Genomic DNA, 16,269 nt, shown 5'->3' with positions numbered 1-16,269 from the left:
AATAAATTTTGAGAGGTCTTGGCTGATTTCTTTTGATTTTCCCATGATGTCAAGCAAAGAATAACTGGGATTGAATGTAAGCCTTGAAATACATCCACAGATACACCTCCAGTTGACTCAAAATATGTCAATTAGCCTATCAGAAGCTTCTAAAGCCATGACATCATTTTCTGGAATTTTCCAAGCTGTTTAAAAGCACAATCAATTTAGTGTATGTACACTTCTGACCCACTGGAATTGTGATACAGTGAATTATAAGTGAAATAATCTGTGTGTAAACAATTGTTGGAAAGATTACTTGTGTCGTGCACAAAGTAGGTGTCCTAACCGACTTGCCAAAACTATAGTTTGTTAACAATAAATGTGTGGAGTGGTTGAAAAACGAGTTTTAATGACTCCAATCTAAGTGTATGTAAACTTCCAACTTCAACTGTATACAACAAGCAAAGTGATCATGCTGTTTTTATGTGGCTGCTATGAAAGTGAACTGTTTGCGTGTGATAAGAGGTGTATTCATTCCGGCGATTCTGTTGAAAAACATTTCTTAAACTGAAGGAAACAGAACAAAACGGGGAAAAACATATTACACCCTAGATCAGCTAGATGCTGAGTGTGCAAGGCGGAATTGAATGTGTCACTGTCTGTCACCTTGATTACTCAAAATTCTCCCGACCTGTGCACCTATGTTGCAAACTTTCATTCATAGGCTAGGTTGTAGGAACCTCATGATGGGTACAGGGAACATTTTTGTATCATGTAGTAGCCTAATCCTACCGCTGTTACATTGAGCTTGGTGAACAGAATATGAGTGACAGTCATCCAGTATGCTGTAATAGAAATAAGGCCATGCTCATCAAAAAAAAAAAGTATGCTAAGCCATAGCTCAATACACAAATCGCGGTTTTCTGACTAGTCTGGAGCATAGGCCACTTTCTAGGTATGGATGAGATGTAGAAAATGTGTAATTAAGGTGACTAGTACCATTGACAGAAAAAAAAATAGGTAACCGTTTCCTCAGACAAGGCCCACTGCTGTGCAAATAAAATACATTTCTGAAAGTTATGAGTGAATCTACTCTAATCAATTGATTGAATACATTTAATGTATTAGTTAAACATGTATTATGTTAACGATTGCATTTTAATTAATATATGCTTATTTTGAAGTGTTGCCGAGCCTCTTTAATGGTGTCCCCTCCCCTGCCCCAGTCCTGCGGTGTCTGGGAATCCCTGCCAGGGTGATCACCAACTTCAACTCTGCCCACGACAACTCAGGGAACATAATCACAGATCTCATCTTCAACTCAGTGGGAAATCAGCTTGAACTGAACGAGCGCCTTACCAGAGACTCAATCTGGTAGTTATATTTCTGCTTATCAATTTGTACTGAATTAAAATGAAATCCCAGAATGTAGGTTTCTATATTTCTGTCTTTCACTGTATGTACTGTAAAAACAGTTTAGTCACAACATGGTGGGGGTGAAATGGACTAACGTCCCTGTTATCTTTAAATCATTGGGTCGTGCTCCAAGAAGAAAATTATTGTGCAGGATCCCAGATAGTGTATCTGAGTGGTGTAGGATGACAGATAATGTACCTGAGCGGTGCAGGATGCCAGATAGTGTTCCTGAGTGGTGAAGGATGACAGATTGTGTACCTGAGCAGTGCAGGATGCCAGACAGTGTACCTGAGTGGTGAAGGATGACAGAAAATGTACCTGAGCAGTGCAGGATGCCAGATAGTGTTCCTGATGGATGCAGGATGCCAGATAATGTTATTGAGAGGTGTGCATTGTCTCCACAGGAACTACCACTGCTGGAACGAGGCTTACTTGTCCAGACTTGACCTCCCTGCAGACCAGGACTTGGGTGGCTGGCAGGTTGTGGATTCCACCCCCCAGGAAACCAGTGATGGTAAGAGAGAAATTAGGATAATGGGAGAGACTTAATTTTCACTGCTGTATACACATTTTGTATGCTTAGAATGGGATTCAAAATTGCATAATCAAATTCATGAAAACGCAGCCATTTAAGATACAGTGTGTTCCATGATAATTTGCACCCTTGATAACCGCTAGGCTAAATAAATACAAATACTGAGCTATATTGTATGCAAAAACATTACATCATTTTATACTAATACAATTGCTCAGCAAAAGAGATTTTGTTTAACAAGTAATACAAAACAATCTAAAAAAAGATAGGGGTCAAAATTATAGGCATCCCTGTTTTCAAAACTCCAGCACCCTCCCATTGCGAGGATAAAACGCCACTGAGCCTTTTTCTTCAATGTTTTATGAGATTGGAGAACAAACACGTTGGGAGTGATCTTAGACCACCATTCCTCCATAAATAATCTCTCCAGATCCTTGATATCTTTATTCTGTGCTTATGGACTGCCCTCTTCAGTTCAAACCACAGGTTGATTTTGTACTCAATTAACCATTTGTTTGTGGGTTTTGATTAGTGCTTGGGGTTATTGTCTTGCTGGAAGATCCACTTGTTAGCCTCATGGCAGAAGCAACCAGGTTTTTGGATAAAATATCACGGTACTTGGTAAAGTCCATGATGCCATTAACCTTAAAGTCCCCAGGACCAGTGGAAGCAAAATAGTCCCAAAACATCAAAAGTCCACCACCTTATTTTACCATAAGTAAGAGCTACTTTTATGCATATGCTTCTGTTTTTCAACACCAAGCCCAAAGAGCTTCATTTTCATGTCATCTGACCATAGCACTGGTGTCATAAGCATCGTTGAAGGGGGACCAAAACGCAGCGGGTAAAGTGCTCATCTTCTTATTTTATTAAAGAAAAACACTTAATCAAAATAAACAAATGACAAAAACATTCCAGTAAGGTGCACAGACTACACTAGAAACAACCACCCACAAACACAAGAGAAAACAAACCCAACTAAATATGGCCTCCAATTAGAGACGACAGCCAGCTGCCTCTAATTGGAGGTCATTGCCAAAACCCAACATAGAAATAGAAAACTAGATAAACACATAGAAATAGATAACATAGAACATAAACCAAAAACCCCGAAACACACAAAACAAACACCCCCTGCCACGCCCTGACCAAACTACAATAACAAATAACTCCTTTTACTGGTCAGGACGTGACAACTGGTTCCAATCCATGTGCCAATGCCATTTATTAAACTCTAGGTGGTGCTACTGTATGGTCAGATGACATGAAAATAGAGCTAGTTTTTTCTCTTTCTCTGAGCAATTGTATTAGTATAATATATATATATATTTTTTTTTAAACAATATACAGTAGCTCAGTATTTGCATTAGAATAATTTATTTTATGCAGTATTTTTTGCTCATCTTTATCAAGTGTGTCAATAATTATGGACCCCACTGTATATTTTTCCACATTTGCATTTTTTCATCTGAAATGAATATTCTTTGGCCCTTTCTATGTTTATGGCTGTTCTCATACTTTTAAAACATTTACTTTAGATGTGCTTTAGAATGTGTTTTGTTGCAAAACAAGATATCCAACACACTTGTTGCATACCAAAACACGCTATGTCCAGAGCCATGTGTTTAGAGTTGGGACATTGAGGTTTCTGCATTATGATGCCTTCACATAAAACTACAATATTCTATGGCAGCCATGTTAGCTCCCGAATGAGCATTATGTAATAGTCCCAGTTCTTGTTGTTTCTCTCTAATGATTTTTAATCTTAAAACTTTAAACACATTTGGTACGTCTTCACCATATCTGTGATTATTTCAGCAGATGTTATTATTTCCTAAAGTGTTATTGAATGTACGTTTGTTTATTCCATGTGTAACTCTGTGTTGTTGTTTGTGTCGCACTGCTTTGCTTTATCTTGGCCAGGTCAAAGTTGTAAATGAGAACTTGTTCTCAACTAGCTTACCTCGTTAAATAAAAGTGAAATAAAATACATTTAAAAAATGATTATGAAAGATTGCACAAAAACAGTGGATAACTGTTTAATCCCCCTGAATCCAACAATGTAGTTGAAATGATAGTGATGTTAAATGTTTTGGGGAAACATGTTGGTTTGTTATTGAGAACACTGGACAAAATAGTAGAGTACAGGTCTACATAATGTCATTTATATTCAAGAAAGTGTCTGAATGTAGCTGTTAAACACAGGCTATAGACTTGAAAAAAACTGAAGCAGAAACAAAAACCAGGAAATCAGTTACCAGTCTAATAGTATTGAAATTGATAGCATCGCTAGTCCTTTGCCCATGCTTTGACCAGGGGCCCATTCTGGTAGTTGACGACGAGGCAGGTGTAGAGCTGGTTGATGCTTCCAGTGATGGTGAGAGGGATGACAGTGTCAAACAGCTTGTGCTCCTTCTCTCTGCAAATCAGCTGCTACACAGGGACCATCAGCCGAGATGTATTGCGTCTCCCTGACTTCTGCTGCTGGCGTCTGTGCTCTCTTTCAGAGGAAAGCTGGTCTGTAGACCTTACAGGGCACACAGTCATCCAAAATGAAACCTTGTCCACCATTATGGCCATCGCTGGTTTCAGCAGAGAAACAATATCAGACTGCTTCAGGATCTCCTTCTCACAGACAGAGCCTCCATATAGGGCTGAAACAAAGAAATGTCTTAAGAAAGTTGCCCATTGTTGTTACGATGCAGCGCACAGTCCGCTGGCGGATGTTGAATCTGTGGGCCAGATCCCTCTGCTTCAGACCTAGTGAAAGATGAGTCATGAAAAGGAAAAACTTGTCTGTGGGCTGTAGGGATTGTGACTGATGGAAAAAGGGATTAAGATGCATTACTATGCAAAATTATAACAAAAATTATCAGCCCTACAGATTGCAGATAAATATGATAATACGGAATAACAGCATCGCCTCTGCTAGAGACATTTGTGAGTAATCAGTGTCCAAAAAATGAGTGTCCGTCAAAGGATTTGGGTTATCCAGCAGGACAACAACCCAAAACACACATCAGAAAGCTTCCAGGAATGGTTCAGGAAGAAAAGCTGGACTATTTGGGAGTGGCCAGTGTTGAGTCCAGATCTGAATCCCATCAAAAAGCTATGGCGAGAACTGAAAACAGCAGTTGGTGGAAGGCATCCCTAAAATATTGCAGAATTGGAGCAGTTTGCAGCAGTTTTAGGGATCCAATAAAAGGTGCAGCAAGCTCATTGATGTCCACAGGAAGCATTTGTTGGCAGTTATCTGGCCAAAGCCTTTGCAAGGAGGTATTAGCTCTTGGGTGATAATACTTTTGTCCATGTCATTTCACCAAATCGTTTTTTCAATTTAAACTCATTTTAGAAGAAATTGGGAATTATTTTTAAAAAGTGCAAGGGTGCCAATATATTAGGCCACAATTGTACATAATAATAAATAAAATGGCTCTGAAAAGCATTGATTGCATCTTGAAAATGTAGCACTGCCCTGATAATTAATACAATCCGCTTCCAATTGCATTGCTGTATTCTCCAAAAATGCTAGACAATGCTAAATAACCAGCTAACAAAATATCAAAACAGTTTGGATGAAATAACAGCACCCTAGGGAAGTCGAACATAAGCAACCATTTTTGAAACGTGAACTATCCTTTTAAAAGTCAAACAGACAGGGTCATGGGTTGTTGATATTGTTTTTGCAGGATATTTCCGCTGTGGACCATGCTCTGTCAAAGCCATCAAGGAAGGAATGCTCGGCTATCAATTTGATGGCCCGTTTGTGTTTGCTGAGGTAAACCAATACATCTTCTATATGCTTGACCAGTAACACTTTGTTTAATGTTCAGCCATAACGCCTTCATCTTCACTCTATGCCATTATGAAGCATAACACAGTTATGCTTTATAACTTGCAATACATTTTATCTAATTAAAATCAATCATAATATTCACATTTATCTCTTTCTTTTAACCTCAGGTGAATAGCGACGTTTACAAATACAAGCTAAATACACAAACTGGGAAAACTGAGTTACTAGACGTAGACACAACTTATGTTGGCAAGAAACTCGTGACGAAGTCCATTGGTGGAAACAATTATGAGCCAATGGACATTACAGAGACGTACAAATACCCAGAGGGTATGTGGCACCTGGACAATGGAGTAGGCTGGCAAGGGTGCAACTGCTCGTTTAAAGTTTGTTATTGGCAGTTTGCAAAATGTCTCATGAAACTAATGCAACAAGAATGAAGTATAGAAATGACTTTGCCATTACTGCTTTTCAAATTACTTCAAATATAAACACAACATGCAACAATTTCAATGATTTTACTGAGCTACAGTTCATGTAATCCTTCTAACCCTCCCCCCCAAATAAGATATAGATGTACTATTGTAAAGTGATTGTTCCACTGGATATCATAAGGTGTTTGCACCAATTTGTAAGTCGCTCTGGATAAGAGCGTCTGCAAAATGACGTAAATGTAAATGATGTAAGGAAATCAGTAAATTGAAATAAATGTATTAGGCCTTAATCTATTGATTTCAAAATACTGGGTAAGAGCGCAGCCATGGGGAGCCAGGCCCAGCCAATCAGAATACGTTTTTCCCCACAAAAGGGCTCTATTGCAGACAGAAATACTCCTTAGTTTCATCAGCTGCCAGGGTGGCTGGCCTCAGAAGAAGCCGGATGTGGAGGTCCTGGGCTGTACAGTATATACAGTATATTCCTATAGGTGAAATACAATTGCCAATGAGTTTCATATCAGTCCCATGGTTGTTTTTTTAAGGAGTGGGGCAGTCCCACTCCTCTCGTATTTTTTGTCTGTTGTATTTGATAGAGAGAGAAAAGAAAGAAGAGAATTGCTAAAATAGCAGTGGGCCGGATTCAAACCCTTGCTGCAGCGATATATGTGTTCCGAAGATCAGTAGACCACCCTAGGCCACCAGTCCCATGTTAACTCTATTCCCCTCCAACTCCCCACACACACACACAGGCAGTAGTAAAGATAAAGAGACCATGAAGAATGCTGAGAGAACCTACAAGACACATTTGCAATATGACGACGAGCAGGGTGTGGAGATGACGCTGGAGATCCCGCAGGAGCGTGTGAAGAGTGGCCAGAACTTCCAGATGGCTGTGGTCTTCAGGAACCTGAGTGAAGACACACGCACCATCCATGGCCGCCTGGTCGGCTCCACAATCTACTACACCAACATCCAAAAGGCTCAGTTCAAGCAGGAGACCTTTGACGTCACTCTGAACCCCATGGAGAGTGAGTAGAAACCAGGGTGACCCTTTACATACGTACTGTACTGTAGGTCTTTTTGGGCTTGTCTCCATGTATCACAACTTTGTATGATAGTCCTGCAAAGCTTTCAGACCCTTCCTATGAAATAAAATCCTCAACTGCTTATAGAAAATGCTTTGCAGTCCTTTTACAGCTTCATGGCACCGTCCTGTTTCAGCAGGTATGTGTGAATGTATTGTATTGTAAGAGATTGTGAGGTAACGATGGGATACTCTCTAGCACTTACCTCAAAAGACTTTACAGGTAACAACCTGGTACCAAATGGTAAGCAACAGTGAATCCCAAATAATCCAAATATTAATAATCAGGTAATAATTATAAAAGCTAATTTCTGCCAAACATACACTCCTGTTGTTAACTGACTTTGTTTCGTTGTCAAAACTCTGTCTCCCTAAAACCAACAGTGTCGAGTGTACAGGTGGTCGTGCTAGCCCAGAACTATGTGCCCCAGCTGGGTTGCCAATCCAACCTCCGCTTCGTGGTGACTGCCAAGAGCTTGGAGAACAACCAGGACATGATGGCCATACAGATAGTGAACCTGAAAGGCCCTGAGCTGGCCTTTGCGGTGGGTCTGGAAGTTTCATTAGTCCTCTTTAATAGGATGTATTTCCTTCCTCCCTTAAAGGGATAGTTCACCCAAATAAAACATTTAATCTTGGTTTCTTTACCCTGTCAGCAGTAATTTGGTGACAGTGACCAGGTACACAAAACCAAATCATTTATTGCTCTCTTACGTTGTCCATAGACTGCTGACATGGTAAGGAAAACTGTCATTTTTTAATTTGAGGGAACTATCCTTTAAAGTGTTCCGTAACAGTATATGTGAAACATATTTAGTTTTTCCCCAAGAGCTAATGTAGTAGTGTACCCAATTAAAGCCTTATTTGTGCTGCTGGAGTGCTGCATCTCTCCTCGCCTTTGATCAAGCAGCCATTCCGAAAAACATCCATGCTCCCAACGCAGGGGAGTTGATAATCCCTAGATTATTATCATTTCTTATATCACCATAGATTTCTGTGAACGGACTATCTCTATTTGAACAGATGAGTGGACCAGCGAAGGTGAACCAGGACGTATTTGTCAAGGTGGAGTTCACCAACCCGTTCCCATTCAGCCTGCGTGATGTGAGGATGGCCATGCAAGGGCCTAATTTCATCTCATACCGGGAAAGGTTGTACAGGTAAGAGGATTTACAACTCCAAGACCTCACATCATGATGATATTCACACTTACATTAGTCTCACATTCACAAAAACAGATCCAATGTAGTTTGTTTAGTATGCCAATCTGTGTGTGTGTGTGTGTGTGTGTGTCTGTGTGTGCGTGTGTGTGTGTTTGTAGTGAGATCGTTACCGGCGCTTCCATCACCTGGATGGAGTCCTGTGTCCCTACGAGGTCTGGGAATACAATGATCTATGCTGTCCTGGACTGCTCGGTCCTTGGGAATGTGCAAGGCAATTGGGCCATCGACGTCCAGGCCTGAGCATTGCCCAGGAAGCCCTTCCCACCTGCTAATCGCCTGCCATCGACCGGAGAACCATGGACGAATAGAGACCCTTTGTGTAGATTTGAAAGGATTTGATTGCTGGATAAGCAATTCCATCTAGCCTATGAGAGGGTGAGGGCGAGCAAATAACATACCCCTTACAGAAAAAACACATGATTCACAGGTGAAATTTCCTCCTTTGAAATCATGTGAAACCATGTTTTTTTGGAACACTGAAGTTTACATGTGGATTTTACATGTGATCACAACCTTTCACGTGAATATTTTTCAAATGAGATTCCACAGATGATGCCCTGCAAACAAAATTGAGTCGTTAGGATACACACAAACAGTGCTTTAAGTAAAATAAATATCAGCTTTGTTAAAAATACACGATTATAAAAAACTATTATATTAATCATAGTGATTCAGGAGTAACATTAAAACAGAGTAATATCCCCCACAAACAGTAGACAACTATTCAGAAAACGATACTTATTCTGAAATAACTGTATGAAATCTATGGTGAGAGAATAATCAGATTAACTAAAATAGAAGTGCAGATGGCACTCTTTTGCTAAGTGCAGACATGTATTATAGGTAATGAATGTGTATAGGAATGCTATAGACTTTGATGGGCAGCAGAAAGATCAGCGTAACCCAGAAGTTGTAAATTCTAATCCCAGGTGGGGTCATATTGAAAAGTCACTACTAAGTGATCATGTCAAAAATAATCATGTTATCATTGATGAAATATTTGGTACACTATTTTAGCTGAATAGTGTACCATTTACTTTAAAACCCACATATCATTTGATTCCCTTACACAAAAATACATGCAAAATCACATTTTCAAATGTGAAGTAGCTGTTTTCACATGTTGAGCTGGAATTTTCACATTTAAAAACAAAAGAGACTTGAGGTCAGTTGTTCACATATGAAACCACATGTTCACATGTATTCAATTTAAAGTTCACATGTTAACCCCACCTTTTCACATATGAGGAGAATAACATTTTGCATCCCCATGTTGTCACATTTATTTCACGAGATACATTTTTCACATGTGTAGTTTCATGTTATCAGATGTTGCTTTTACATGTTGTCACATATGTTATCACATGTGAAATGTATGTGATTTTTCTGTAAGGGGTTGCTTACCACGATAAGATTTTTTACAGAAATGCCTACGGCTAGGGGCTAGGAGTTGATTTGGAATTGGACAGAAGAGGGAGGGCCAAACCGCAACAGTTTATCTTTTTATTTCCTCTGCAACGCCAAATATCAATCAAATCAATATATTTTCAGGCATTGGTGACACTTAAAGTTGAAGGGCACCTACATAAGGACTTCATCACACATTCATTAGCCATAAATGCCACATTCATAATCAGTAGAACTGCAAGCTGACTTTATTTAACTAGGATTGTTAGTTAAGAACAAATTCTTGTTTACAATGACGGCCTACCCCGGCCAAACCCGGACGACGCTGGGCCAATTGTGTGCCGCCCTATGGGACTCCCAATCACGGCCAGATGTGATACAGTCTGGATACGAACCAGGGACTGTAGTGACGCCTCTTGCACTGAGATGCAGTGCCTTAGACCACTGTGACTTCTTTGATATGTCACAGTATCATCACTTGCATGTCAACTCTAAACATCCTGTGTAAACTTGCAGTTGTTGACATGGTTAATTTTTATGAAAAAACTCTGCACTAGTGTTACCAAAGACTCTCATGGATGAAACATTTTCCATAGTTATGATCCATATGAATATGATGGATTGAGTTTTTTTATGCATTGTAATTAGATTACATTTATATCTCAGGGATTTAATTTGGTTTCGAGTCAGCCGACTCAGATTCGGTTTTTGTTATTTTCGATCTTACAAACCTTTGCTGACTGTAAATTTCTCATACATCATGACCTTCAATCTAGTCAACGGTCCAGTGTTATCTGCAGTAGATTTTAATCAAGCAGAAAAGGTGCTGTATTTAAAGAAGCTATGCGTATTTGGGAAACAATGTGATTTTTTTTTATTTCGACTGGGATTTTGGTTGCCAAAACGTTGCACATCACCCAACTATTAACCTTAGAAAAATTATTTAATTGTATAACATAAAAAATAATCACAATGTAAAAGCCATATGTGGGCACCATTCCTCAGTTATTTTGTTTGATCGTTTTTTTTATAACCAGTAATATTGGAAAACCGTAATTTTTGGCTTTGCATCAAACTAAACATTTTAATTCACTGCCATTAACGGTTTATAAAGTTTCAGCTGTGCACTGCTTTTGATTAACAATAAAATCATTTTATATATCAATACTGTTGTCACACCATTTAAATTTTTTTTTATACATTTTGGGAATGTATAAAAATAAATATACAGGAATACCTTATTTACATAAGTATTCAGACCTTTTGCTATGGTTCCATTGGTCATCCTTGAGATGCTTCTACAACTAGATCGGAGTCCACCTGTGGTAAATTGATTTTATTGGACATGACTTGGAAAGGCACACACCTGTCTATATGCTGTATGGTCCAACAGTTGACAGTGCATGTCAGAGCAAAAACCAAGCCATGAGGTTGAAGAAATTGTCCATAGAGCTCCGAGACAGGATTGTGTGGAAGCACAGATCTGGGGAAGTGTACAAAAACATTTCTGGAGCTTTGAAGTTCTCAAAAACACAGTGGCCTCCATCATTCTTAAATTTAAGAAGTTTGGACATACCAAGACTCTTCCTAGAGCTGGCTGCCCGGTCAAACTGAGCAATCAGGGGAGAAGGGCCTTGGACAGGGCCCAGGAACCCGATGGTCACTCTGACAGAGCTCCAGAGTTCATCTGTGGAAATGGGAGAACCTTCCAGAAGGACAACCATCTCGGCACCACCACCAATCAGGCCTTTATGGTAGAGTGGCCAGACGGAAGCCACTCCTCAGTAAAAGGCACATGACAACCTGCTTGGGGTTTGCTAAATGGCGCCTTAAAGGCACTCAGACCATGAGAAACAAGATTCTCTGGTCTGATGAAACCAAGATGGAACTCCGGCCGGAATTCCAAGCGCCACTTCTGGAGGAAACCTTGCACCATACCTACAGTGAAGCATGCTGTTGGCAGCATCATGCTGTGAAGATGTGGCAGGGACTGGGAGACTAGTCAGGATCAAGGCAAAGATGAACAGAGTGAAGTATAGAGTGATCCTTGATGAAAACCTGCTCTAGAGTGCTCAGGACCTCAGACTGGGGTGAAGCTTCACCTTCCAACAGGACAACGACCCTAAACACACAGCCAAGACAACACAGGAGTCTCTGAATATCCTTTAGTGGTTCAGCCAGAGCCTGGACTTGAACCCAATCGAACATCTCTGGAGAGACCTGAAAATAGCTGTGCAGTAACATTCCCCATCCAACCTGACAGAGCTTGAGAGGATTTGCAGAAATGAATGGGAGTAACTCCCAAAATACAGGTGTGCCAAGATTTTAGGGTCATACCCAAGAAGACTCAAGGCTGTAATCACTGCCAGAGGTTCTTCAACAAAGTACTGAGTAAAGGGTCTGAAGACTTATGCAAGTGTGATATTACAGTTTTATTTTTAAATATAAATTAACAGCATTTTCTAAAAACCTGTTTTTACTTTGTCATTATGGGCTATTGTGTGTAGATTGATGAGATAAAAAAATCTATTTGATAATGTTTAGAATAAGGCTGTAACGTAATAAAATGTGGAAAAAGTCAAGGGGTCTGAATACTTTCCGAAGGCACTGTATATAAGTAGTGAAGAGAAGGAAAAGGGAAAAGGGGATACCTAGTCTGTTGTGCAACTGAATGCCTTCAACTGAAATGTGTCTTCCGCATTTAACCCAACCCCTCTGTATCAGAGAGGTGCGGGGAGCTGCCTTAAATTGACATCCACGTCTTCGGCGCCCGGGGAACAGGGGCTGCTCAGGGGCAGAACAACAGATTTTTACCTTGTCAGCTCGGGGATTCGATCCAGCAACCTTGAATTTTAGGACCCCTTTAGGTATCCCATTTTTTAGCAAATATTGAATTTGGCCTTTACTACTATAGCCCATAAAAACGCACTGAATAACATATTCATGAATGGCAAAAAAAAGAAATTCTTTATGATTTATTTTGAGACTAAGGTTTTTATGTGTCTCTCCTATATCTAGGAGATATAAGAAAGCTCAGGATTTTTTGAAAATGTTTTACAGATTGTTTTTTGTAGTCACAAAATTACCTCGATGCTTCCATTCATTTTTTAAACTGGTACCGGTTACCTTCAGACGAGTCCCATGACACACAGAGACCACCATCGTGTTCGTAAGAGTCTCAAACGGTTCAGACGCTACAGACCTTTGCGTAAGAAGACCAACTTTTGGGATGTCTCATGGTCTGACAAACACTGCTCTAGCTCTGCCACCTTTCAGTGCAGATGCGGAAGTGAGACATCGACGAATGTGATGGATTGAGACGCATCCATTGCTTCTCTTGGTTAAACTGACCAATTTTGATGGGGGTTTTATTAATAACCAAAGTTGAACCAAAACCATAATTATCATATTTACAAGCATGCTCTACTGCAGGTGGATTTTTTTTATTGCTTGTTTCAATACATGTTTTTTCTTATTGTACATTGATTGATTAATTAATCTTTTGCTACAAAAATATGAACTAAATACCTTTTATTAAACTATTCCAATCCATTACTTGGACTTATTGCACCCGTAACTGATGTAGTTGTTTCAGTTTAGATGTTTAAGGTAGTCTCATATCTTAGTCTTCCCAACCCTGGCAGTCATTCTGAATGCAGGTTGCGGGTGAATAAAAATGCAAAATGTTGAATATCCCCACTCTGGCTGGATTCCAATAGGAATTACACATCACTTTGCAAACCAGCATAATGTGACTTGCAGGCCTGATGTGGACTGTAAACTATGCATTTCAGGCCACTCTATTAGGGTAAAACTAGACCTTAAAAATAATGTGTTATAAAATATGTATTGGGGAGGGTGAACTCGTAATGGCAGGAGCGAAATGAGTGGAATGGTATTAAATACATGGAAACCTTGTGTTTGAAGCCATTCCATTGACTCCGTTCCAGACATTATGAGCCATCCTCCCTTTAGCAACCTCCACCGGGACCGATGCTTGTATTGTTTTACTCCCAAATTTCGTGATATCCAATTGGTAGTTAGTCTTTTCCCATTACTGCAACTCCTGTATGGACTCTTGGAGAGGAGAAGGTCAAGAGCCATGCATCCTCCGAAACACGACCCCGTCAAGCCGCACTGCTTCTTGACACACTGCTCGCTTATCCTGGAAGCCAGCTGCAACAATGTGTCAGAGGAAACATCGTACAGCTGGCGACTGAAGTCAGCGTGCGTGCGCCCGGCCGCCACAAGGAGTCGCTAGAATGCGATGGGATAAGGACATCCCAGCTGGCAAAACCCTCCCCTAACCCGGACAATGTTGGGCCAATTGTGCACCGCCTCATGGGTCTCCCAGGCACAGCCGGCTGCGACATAGCCCGGGATCGAACCAGGATCTGTAGTGACACCTCTAGCACTACGATGCAGTGCCTTAGACCGCTTTGCCACTCGGGAGGCCCTTGCTTGTTTTGCTTTATCAGAAGCATGTGATCAATGATGTCCGAAGACAAAAGGCTGCCCTGTGCACGCACTACAGCGACATCATTTATAATAATTTGGCTGTTCTAAATGCTTTTGACCAGCACTTTCCAGCACTTTCGAAAGGGTATTGGACAGAGGTGTCTTTTGAATGCGGGAGTTTTTTTAAAAGCCCCAATGCTCAATCTGAACATTAACACGTCACTTGCGGTATGGAAGCATAAGGACCTCATCTTTCATATCAGCAAGAAATCATTAAAAAAAAAATCGTCCCCCTCGAATCTTATTGGCTCTCTTGTTGAAACAGGCCCTGAAGATTTATGTTATACAACGTTTGACATGTTTGAACGAACCTAAATGGGGGAAAAATTTTATTTTTCTAAACCGCTGTCCCGCGCCCGACAGAGCATTTGGATACAGCCTTCAGACGCGCTAACAACAGCAAGCTAATGGAACATAAAGGATGGACTTTTTCGACCGAAAATACATTTGTTGTGGACCTGGGATTCCTGGAAGTGCTTTCTGATGAAGACAACTAAAGTTAAGGGATTATTGACAATAGTATACAAGATTAGATGTGATATGCGATTGTTCCAAGATGGCGCCGAGCTGGGTTTACTAGCTAATTTTCTGAGTATCGCATCCCCTTTTATCGCAAAGTGTGATTACCCAGTAAAGTTATTTTTAAATCTGGTATGACAGGTGCTTTCAAGAGAGATTCATCTATAAATCTTAGAATGACAATATTACATTTTAAAAATGTTTTCGAATAGTAATTGAGTAAATTGTAGCACTGTTTCCCGGGATGCATTTGAGGGAAAATAGTTAGTCAACGTCAGGTGCCGATGTAAAATGCTATTTTTATAAATAAATATGAACTTTATTGAACAAAAGAATGCATGCATTGTGTAACATGATGTCCTAGGTGTGTCATCTGATGAAGTTTGTAAAAGGTTAGTGCTGCATTTAGCTGTTTTTTGGTTATTTGTGATGCATGTGGTTGGTCGGAAAATGGCTATGTTGCTACTTTTACCATGTACTCCTCTAACATAATCTAATGTTTTGCTTTTCCTGTAAAACCTTTTGGAAAATCGGACGACGTGGGTCGATTCAGGAGAGGTGTACCCATAAAACGATACGAGACAGTCCTATATTTGAAAAAAATATATATATTACATTTCGTTATGCTAATGTCGCTAGGAGTTTTTTGCTGGATGTTGATCCCGCTTACGGGACGAGACGCTCAAGAGGGGAAATCATAAGAAATCAGCCAAGACATCAGAAAATAAATTGTAGACCCACACAGTTTGGTTCAGCCTTGGGAGCAATTTCCAAAATACCTGAAGGTACCACGTTCATCTGTACAAAAAAATAGTACGCAATGATATACACCATGGGACCACGCAGCCAACATACCGCTCAGGAAGGAGATGCGTTCTGTCTCCTAGAGATGAACGTACTTTGGTGCGAAAAGTGCAAATCAATCCCAGAACAACAGCAAAAGACCTTGTGAAGATGCTGGAGCAAACAGATACAAAAGTGTCTATATCCACAGTAAAATGAGTCCTATATCGATATAACCTGAAAGGCCGCTCAGCAAGGAAAAAGCCACTGCTCCAAAACCGCCATAAAAAAGCCACATGGGGACAAAGATCGTACTGTTTGGAGAAATGTCCTCTGGTCTGATGAAACAAAAATAGAACTGTTTGGCCATAATGACAATCGTTATGTTTGGAGGAAAAAGTGGGAGGCTTGCAATCTGAAGAACACCATCCCAACCGTGAAGCACGGGGGTGGCAGCATCATGTTGCGGGGCTGCTTTGCTGCAGGAGGGACTGGTGCACTTCACAAAATAGATGGCATCATGAGGAAGGAAATGGCGGTAAGCAACATCTCAAGACATCAGTCAGGAA

This window comes from Salmo trutta, chromosome 2 (assembly GCF_901001165.1).
Source record: "Salmo trutta chromosome 2, fSalTru1.1, whole genome shotgun sequence".
NCBI classification, from domain to species: Eukaryota; Metazoa; Chordata; class Actinopteri; order Salmoniformes; family Salmonidae; genus Salmo; species Salmo trutta.
This window is presented reverse-complemented; position numbering follows the sequence as displayed.